The sequence below is a fragment of the Castanea sativa genome, chromosome 7 (assembly GCF_040712315.1).
Source record: "Castanea sativa cultivar Marrone di Chiusa Pesio chromosome 7, ASM4071231v1".
Lineage (NCBI taxonomy): Eukaryota > Viridiplantae > Streptophyta > Magnoliopsida > Fagales > Fagaceae > Castanea > Castanea sativa.
In genome coordinates, this window is record NC_134019.1 from 86,226 (window position 1) to 96,481 (window position 10,256).

Here is a 10,256-nt window from a genome sequence, read left to right on the forward strand (position 1 = left end):
TAAGATTAGAAAGACAAAAAGAAGGGGGAGCTCGGATCTGAGGGATAGAGAGAGAAGAGCTCGGTGATAGTAGGGGCGAAGAGTAGAACCATTGCCTATGGTGGCAGTGATGTTCGGAGATGCTGATACTCAGGTGGTCGACCATAAGAGTTTCAGAGATTAGAGAGAACTAGAGATTAGAGACAGAGAAAAGAAATTTTCTAGCATGAAGGGAAAGAAGAAAAATAGGAAAAAAAAAAAAGTTTAATAAACAATGTACAAACGATATTAGTGACTAAGGACCAAATTGATCATTTTTTAAAACCTTTGGATGTGCTTAGTAGAACTCCAAACCTCAAAGTAGGTTATTGTAATTTACCCTAAAAAATATAATAAGATACTTTGCGTCAAAGTGAAGATAAAGACAAGTCTTTTCACTTGTCAATTGTCATCTCATTTTGAATTAAAGGCACCACATGAGGCCAAATAAATCAAAGAAAAAAGTGAAGATAAAGATAAGTCTTTTCACTTGTCATCTCATTTTGAATTAAGGCACCACATGAGGCCAAGTAAAGCAGAGCAAAAAGTAAGAAGAAACCACAAAATGTAAAAGAAGAAACAAAGAAAAGAAGAACAAGAAGGAGAGCAGGTGAACTGAAAAGAATAAGAAGCAGCAGGTAAAGTTTTATGTTTTTTCACTTTAGAAAAGACGTTATTAGAAATATAGTACAAAACACATTTTTTGCATTATGAGTACTTTAAATACGTGTTTTCAAAATACTTTTTAAACCATAATTTTCACATCATTTTGAATAACAATACTCAAACACCTCTACCAAATAAGGCCTTAGCGATTTGCAATTGCAACAATTCATGATGTTGTGGTGACTGGTGAAAAAAATAGTCACTAGCTCTAATTTTTACAAAACCCTTTTTTTTTCTTCTTCTTCTTTCCCTTCTTAGCCCTCCCTTCCTTAAAAATTTAGAACGTTTCAAAAATTTACAAAGGAACTGAGATTGACGTTGATTAGTTCATGAGAGAGAGAGAGAGAATGAGCTAGGGGTAGAAGAGAGAAAGAAAAGAAAAAAAAAAAGATTTTAGTAGTAGCAAAATAGTGCCTCACTCGATGTAGCGAGTTCAAATTAGATATTAAATTTTTTTTGATAGTTTATTGAGTCTAATGTGTGGGCTTTTTGTGGGTTTTTAGCTACATTTTTAACCTCAGATTAGTTTACTGAGACTGATGTGAATGCTCTAAGAGGCCTAAATTAGCTATATTTTTAATCTCAGGTATTGAGACTAATGTGAATACTCTAAGAGACCTAAATTTAGTGGAATAAAATTTTGTGTGGTACTAATGGGCATCTTGGTCATTTTATTGTTTCCAAGGGTATTATGGTAAGTTTGGGGAAATCCAAGATCAATTTGGTCATTTGGGTGAGGTTTAGGGTAAGTCATGTGTTTTTGTTGATCTCAGGGGTATTTATGTCATTTTGGTGAAGTTTAGGGTTAACAAAAAGTTCCTTGTCTATCTTACAAAAAAAAGTGTATTCTTTCTCTGCTAATTTAAGGATTTTTTTGGTTTATGGAAAACAAACTCTAATACTAAGTTAAAATCTAAAGAGAAAATAAAGTAGATATAGGACAAATGTAGGTCTATATCAATTGGGAAGTGATTATAAGCTGGTTTTTTTTTTTGCTTATTTTATGTATTATTTGTGGGTGTCATGTTACTTTTTGTCTTAACTTTATTACAAACTAACTAACTTTCAACTATTAATTAAAAATAAGCCATATATTAGTATTTTGTTTCATATTATTCAAATAAGTTACAAAAAATAAGTAATTTCCAAAGGTTTATTGGTCTACATCCAAGGTATAAAGCCTTACATAGCTACATCTTTGACATATAATAAAGTGTATAATACCAAAAAAAAAAAAAAAAAAAAAACCCTAATAGGGTATATTAGTATATATAGACGTTTCTTCTATAAAAAAAAAAGTAGAGTAATTGCAAATTTGAATTTTACCCCCTGAAATTTCATAATTTGGATTTTACTCCTTGAAGTTTGAGATAGTTGGATTTTACACCCTAACGTTTAGGATTGTTTGGAATTTACACTCCCAAATTTTGAAACTTTAGGATGTGAAATCCAAACGGCCTATTCCGGCCTCTTGGACCAATAAATAAATATTATAAACCGAAATATATTCTTCACAATTTTTTTTTTTTTTTTGAGATCTTTATAAAGTCTATAATATTTTCATTGGTCAGAGGCTTATATCAAAGGAGGGATTCAGCAAATATATAATTGCGCCAAGATGAGTTTTTTAGAATTGAGTGGTTCACGGCTGGAAAGTAGAGTACGGCAGTTTAGTACTAGGAAATGGAAATTACTAGAAAGCTTTATTTTATTTATTTTTTTACAAAATAGAAATTCTAGTTTAGCTCAATCTAAATGTATATGTGTGTAAAACTTCCTCTTGAGACTTGAACTTGGCCCTTACTCTCTATACTCCACAAGCACTTATAATTGTGGAGTGACCATCGTGCTAAGGGTGGACGATAGTGAAAAAACAAGACAATTATTCCTTGTCTATTAGCTAATATTGGTGAGTAAAAAAATTGCTACAATAATTGCTACAGAAATTGTTATTATCTAACCTTAGTGAATAGAAAAATAATTTTAATAGTGAATTTAAATTTAAATTTTAAAACTAATAACAACCTATATGATTTTTGAGGCTTAAAAGGATCATGAACGGATGAGGGCCAATCAATTTCCTTAAGGGGGCCAGCTCATAAAAAGAAGGCATTGCATCATATTTTTATATAGTTTTTACCTCCAGTAAAATGTTTTGTAAAATTTTTGTAGGGCCATGGCCCCCTTGTAATACACATAGTTCCGCCTTTGCATTTAATCACCTCTCTCTCCATTCCAGATTGCAAACCAAGAGTTAAAATGGATGATTTGGCTTAATGGACTTAAAATGAGATCCTTGTCGACGTTGTCGTAGCTTTGAAAGTTGAGATTCATTGGATAGTGGAGAGATAGTGGCATTGTGGATTGTTGGTGATAGTGATACTACAGAGCTGTGATGATGACGATGAACCAAAAAATTGAAGAACGTCGCTATGTAGATCTCCACCGACGCAAGATTAGCTTTTCTTCTGCTCACAAATGTCAAATCTACTAAATTGTCCACTTTTATGTTATCTACTAATTTTGGGCATTTGGGCAATTTTCTTTTTGTAAATCGCTACAAGAACTAATGAGTGATGAGTAATGGGTAATTTTGAACTTGCGCATGGATGCTGTTTAAACACATGAAGGACCTTTACAGAGAAGTTCCTTCGATGACAAAAGATTTCAGAAAAATTATGTTTTGGTCCTGTCTCTGTTTCTGAAACACGTTCACACAATCCTAAAATCCTTTAATTTCACTAACTGCAACTGAAATGGTTAGGAAAAAAAAAAACAAAAAACAAAACAAAACAAACAAACAAAAACAAAAAATACAAATGGAATTTAATCAAGATGAAATAACAAAAAAAAAAAAAAAGACTGAAATTTTGATTAAGATTATCTGAATAGAATCCAAAAAAAAAAAAGACTGAAATTTTGATTAAGATTATCTGAATAGAATATCATCAAGATGAATTTATTATTATGTACCAAGTTGTGGTACCCTTGAGACATTAAAATTGGATACTTCGAGCTACTTTGACAACCACAAACAATTGCTTAGATGGCATCATTGATCAGCCACTAAAAAGTTCTATATTTACCTGGCTGAAAAATAAACTTAGACAACAATGTTGAGCGGATGATATCAACCCAAAGTTGATAATGTAGCCAAAGAAACAAAATAATTGGTACACCAGCTAAAGCAATTATAACAATCGGAAGCAATGTCATTTCGCTTTTAAAGACTGAAAAGCAGGTTGCACTTAAGGCTACCACCATGCCTGCTATAGTGGTGAAGAGCGTGGTGAGTCCCAAGTCCCAACACCAACTTTGATGGTAATGACACGAGGAAATCCATTTCTATGAAACGTGATGTGAGAATTGACAAGAATATTAATATTGAAGAAGAAAAGGAGAACAATGCTATTGCATCTGATATGAAAAATACCCTAAACCAAATACTTTTCAAGAAAATAGGGTGCCGGTGTCTTGACTGCTACAACCCAGTACAGTGAAAGCTGCAGCAAAAACCACAGTCGTAATCAATGTTGCCATGATCACGCAATAGTTTGCTGTATCCTTCATCCACTTTTCACCTTCTCTCCTATGAGAAATAACAGAATTGGGAAAATCTGAATTGTATTGAATAAAAATTAGTTTGTTCCTTATATACAACCTCAGGCTCAACCAGTGACAGAAGCAGAGCCAACTGAACTAACCAAAAGCTAACTAACTACCTCCTCACGTGTGATTAACTAACAGCTCACGTGCAAATACAAATATTAATAACAGAAACTATAAACTACAAGTCGTATAGGAAACAATATATACAAAACTACTAAACTACAAGTGCATCAGATATAGCTTCTTGAACTTCAATCACATCCATGGAGTCTTGCTTCCTTTGCTCCAACTCTTTAGCCATTTTACGCTGATCTTGATACTCCCCGTCAAGATGGACTTTAGGTTGATAAATATTGATAAGTCCTATCTTGGACAGAAGGGAAAAAAATTGCTTGTGACTTGATGCTTTAATGAGCAAATCAGCTAATTGAGACTGAGTTCTGACATGGCTAAGCTTGATAACTTTCTCCAACACCTTATCCCTCACAACATGACAATCTATCTTGAAAAACAGGGTTGGAACCTATGTGAAGAGTTGCTTGGCTGTCACAAAATAACAATGCTTCCCTATTGTGATCAACTTGAAGATCCTTTAACAAATATAGAATCCAAACAATTTCACAAGTGGAAATAGCCATTACTCTATATTCTGCCTTAGCTAAGGACCTAGAATCAGTAGATTGTTTCTTTGATTTCCATGAAACTAGTGAATCACCAATGAATATACAATATCCAGTAACAGATCTCCTTGTTTTTGGACATGTAGCCCAATCAGAGTCAATAAATCCTTTCACATGAAGCTTTGAACTTGCTGAGAAGAAAATGCATTTTCCAAGTTCATTCTTCACGTATTGGAGAACCTTAAGTGTTGCCTCAAGTGTGGTTTTCTTGGTTTAGCCATGAATTGGCTTAACTTATGCACTACATAAGTAATGTCAGGCCTTAGGATGCTCAGATATAGTAATGTTCCCACCAATCTTCTATACTGCCCTGGGTTATCAAGCAATGAACCTTGATGTTTACTAAGCTTCAACTTTTGATCCATGGGAATTTTGACAGGTTTGCAACCAAGAAGTCCTGCATCCTCCAAAATCTCAAGGGCTATTTGACACAAAGAAATGCCTTTGTCCATTCTTGCTACTTCCAAACTAAGGAAATACCTCAACTCACCCAGATCCTTCAACTTGAACTTCTGATTCAATAGCATCTTAAACTGATCAACCTGCTCTTTATCAATACTTGCAATGAGAACATCATCTACATATACCAATAAAACAATGAAAGAAGTCCCTTGCTGCCTGGTAACAAGAGAGTAGTCTGCTTTAGATTGAGTGAAACCAAGTTAAATCAGTGTGGTGGAGAATTTAGAAAACCATTGTCTGGAAGCCTGTTTAAGTCCATAGAAGGACTTATTTAACTTGCATACAAGTTGCTCTCCATGCTCCCCCTTGCTGTGAAAGCCAGGTGAAAGGGCCATATACACTTCTTCATGTAAGTCACCATGAAAAAGTGCATTATTTACATCAAGTTGGCTAAGGAACCAACCTTTCACAGCAGCCACTGCAAGAACACGCTTGGCAGATACCATTTTTGCAACAGGACTAAAAATTTCAAGATAATCTAGACCCTTCTTTTGAGTAAATCCTTTAGCAACCAACCTAGCCTTGTACCTCTCAATTGACCCATCTGCCTTGTACTTAATCCTATAGACCCACTTGCATCCCATAGGGTATTTGGCAGGAGGCAAAGGTGTGATGGTCCAAGTGTTATTGGCTTCCAATGCAACAATTTCAGCATCCATGGCATCTTGCTATTTAGGGTTAGAAACTACTTGTGAGAAACATGTAGTTTCTGTAGTAGTGCTAATAGAACAAAAAAAAAAAAAAGATTTGTAGGCAGGTGATAAATTGGCATAAGAGAGAAAAGAAGAAAGAGGATGGGGAGTACCTGGTTAGGACTGACTAGAAATGGATGCTGAGGAAACCTGATTACAATGGTAAGCCTTAAGATAAGAGGGGGGGCTTAGAAGTCCTAGTAGACCTTCTAGGAAGCACACCTGGATCAGAAGAGATATCATGATCAAGTGCATTAGAGGTAACATGATTAAAGGCATCAGTAAAAGCTTGATCATCTGAATCAAGATCATGATGAAGCTGTAAAATAGAATCAGCAGTGACAGATGGTGTAGGATCAAGAAAAACAGATGGAATGGAAGGAATATTAGGCAAAGGAATCAGATCTATGGAAGGAAGGGAAAAGTGTGAAGCAAAAGGAAAAACCTTTTCATGAAACACTACATCCCTAGAGATGAAAATGGAGTGAGATTGAAGATCAAATAACTGGTAACCTTTAATATTGAAAGGATAGCCTAAGAAAACTGACTTTCTAGCTCTAGGAGTAAACTTGTGCCTATGTGGGGTAACATCAGTAGCAAAGCAAAGGCAGCCAAATGTGCTTAAGTGAGAGTAAGAAGGAACTTGATGAAAAAGGACCTCATAAGGAGACTTATATTGCAGGAAAGGAGTAGGAAGTCTATTAATCAAATAGAAAGCTGTGAGAACACAATCACCCCAGAAAACAAGAGGGAGATTGGATTGAATTTGTAAGGCTCTAGCAGTAGCCAAAATGTGCTAGTGTTTTCTCTCGACAACTGAGTTTTGTTGTGGAGTATACACAGAGCTTTGTTGATGAATGATGCCCTTAGAACTATAGAAATCAACCATATTGAATTCCAAGGTATTATCAGTTCTAATGAACTTGATAGAAATATTAAATTGGGTGTGTACCATATTGTAAAATGAAACAATCAAAGGCCTAACTTTTGATTTAGCTTTTAAAAGGAAAACCCAAGTAGCCCTTGATGTATCATCTACAATGATAAGAAAATATCTATGTCTAGCAGTAGTAGGAACAGAAAAAGGACCCCAAACATCCATGTGAACAAGATCAAATGAATGAACAGCTCTTTTATTCTCAAAAGGAAAAGGCAGCCTCTTTTGCTTAGCCAAAGGACATACATTGCAATTTTTAGTACAAAAATTTTGTAAGAAAGGAAAAAGATGACTCAAAGAGTGAAGTTTCATATTAGATGGATATCTTAGTCTAGAATGCCATAAGGAATACAAGTTGGCATGTGAAATAGAAGAAGAAAAAGCAGTAAAAGAGCTGAACTTATTCTTGAGAAGAAATTCATCAAGAGACTTGGAAGCTGTGAAGAGACTTGAACCTTGTAACAGATAGAGTCCATCATGCATTTGGCCCATTCCAATCGTGTTCTGACAGGTAAGGTCTTGTATAAAATAGTAATTGGAAAGAAATACAAGACAAAAGGGATGAGAATGAGTTAATGCACTAACAGATATCAAGTTAAATGAAAAAGAAGGCACACAAAGAACATTGGTTAGGGTAATATGTGGTGAAAGTTTGATTGTACCAACATGTGTCACAAGAGTAGCCTCCCCATTAGGCAGTTCAACCACAGTATGTGTAATTGCAGTAAAAGAAGTCAATAAATATAATGAACACACTATATGATCTGTAGCACCAGTGTCTACAACCCAAGTTTCAACACCAAAGGCTTTTCTATTCACAACCTTGGCAGAAAAGACTGAATGTGAAGAGCAAGAAATTGTACCTACAACTGCATTAGAAGGCAAAGAAACAACATTGACCATATGAGGTTCCTAAGCTGCAGGTACTGATCAGGAGTAAATGCAAGTGCTTGAGCAACAATAGAAGTATAATCTGTGTTTGGAACAAAGTAATTTCCTTGGGATTGATTTGTAATAGTTGAGACTTGATGTGCCATGACATTCTTGTTCTTGAATTTGTAACCTGGTGGGAAACCATGGAGTTTGTAACACTTATCTACAGTGTGACCCAATTTGCCACAGTGAGTGCACATAGGTCGTTCCTTTCCTTTCAGATCGTTGCCTGAACTTTTGGTGGCCAAAACAGTAGATTCAACCCTCACAGAATTGGTGATAGACCTCTGCATCTCCTCTTGAATGAACAAAGAATGTGCCTTATTAACAGAAGGCAATGGATCCATGAGCAAGATTTGTATTCTAACTTGAGAAAACACATCATTGACTCCCATGAGGAATTTCATTGTAGATTCCTTTTCTTGAAGACCCTTCAATCTCTAATTGATGTTGCACACACACTTGCCACAAGTGCACTGAGGAAATGGACTAAGATTCTGAAGCTGATCCCACAAAACTTTGAGCTGAGTGAAGTAATTAGTAAGTGACTGCTCTCCCTGATGAATCTCAGCAATCTGTTTTTGAAGATTGAAGACCTTAGTGCCATTTCCTTGACTGAATGTGTCTCAAAGATCAGTCCAAATCTCAAGCGTAGTATCTCTGTAGATAATACTTGCTTGAAGTCTTGGTGAAACTAAATTGATGATCCAAGTACCAACCATATTGTCAGCACAGATCCAAGATTGAACAGCTATTGGTGAATTCACCAATGGTGATGAAATGGTTAAAGAACCATTAATGAATCCAAGTTTATTCCTTGCAATCAAGGACTTCCTCACTGACCTTGCCCAAGCAAAATAGTTTTCTCCCCTAATTAATGGTTGAGAAGTAAGAATAGCTCCTGGATTTTCACCAGGATGTAAAAACAGAGGGTCATTGGGATTGTATGATTCTTGCGAAGAAGATGAAGATTCAGTGGTGGAAGTGTTAGCAGAAGTTGTGGTATTAGCCAATAAAAGAAAGCGAAATGCTTGAAGAAACGTAGTGAAAATTTAAGAAAGCTTGAATTGAAAAGGCTTGAAAAGGAGCAACAATGGCGGACAAGAAGAAGAAATTCCCAAATTTGACAAACCCTAGAAGGGAAGTTTCTAGAGAGCTCTAATACCATATGAGAAATAACAGAATTGGGAAAATCTGAATTGTATTGAATAAAAATTAGTTTGTTCCTTATATACAATCTCAGGCTCAACCAGTGACAGAAGTAGAGCCAACTGAACTAACCAAAAGCTAACTAACTACCTTCTCACGTTTGATTAACTAACAGCTCACGTGCAAATACAAATACTAATAACAGAAACTATAAACTACAAGTCGTATAGGAAACAATATATACACAACTACTAAACTACAAGTGCATCAGATATAGCTTCATGAACTTCAATCACATCCGTGGAGTTTTGCTTCCTTTGCTCCAACCCTTTAGCTATTTTGCCCTGATCTTGATATCTCCCTAGATTTTTATGTTTCTTTGTTCTCTTCATGTTCAGGTATGAAGGCGGCACAATCTTTTCTGCCTCCTACAGGTTTCCAGATGTTCATAAATTGATAAGTGCAACCAGAAAAAAGAAATTGAAATAGTACAAACACCCACCTTAAACCACAACAACTCCTGTTGCATTTGAAGGGCTGCTCCTGATACAATATTTAGTCGATTTGAAGGTGCCAAATATCCGGCAAAGTGCAGGATATTTTGGTTTTTGTCATCAACATAGGTCAAAATTTTTTGCTTGACTGCGGCAATCTCATATATTAGATTGAATACACCCTCTTGCCGATTTGAAACAGCGATGTGAAACAAACTTCAAATTTGATTGTTTGCTATTGATATGATATCAAGATTAGAGCTAATAAGTATATTAGGAAATCAGTATTCCCAAATTTTGCAGCATCAAAAAGTACAGTTGGAAAATCGTATGAGGATTTTCTGTCTTGGAATGGTTAAACCACTTTTGAGAGGCGTTCAACCAATCGATAGGCCAAGGTCTTCATCAAAGCTTTCTTGCAGATTCCTTTGAACCTTGTAATTTTTTCTTTTTTCTTTTTTGGGGGGAGGGGGGAGGGAGGGGGGGGGGTGGGGGGGATCAATTCAAAGATCTTTTAGTAAAAGAAAGTATATTAACTCTATAATCTATGAGGATGGAAACTTCTCTTTCAAAAAAGGAAAGAAGACGGAAACCTCAAATACATTATTTTAGCATC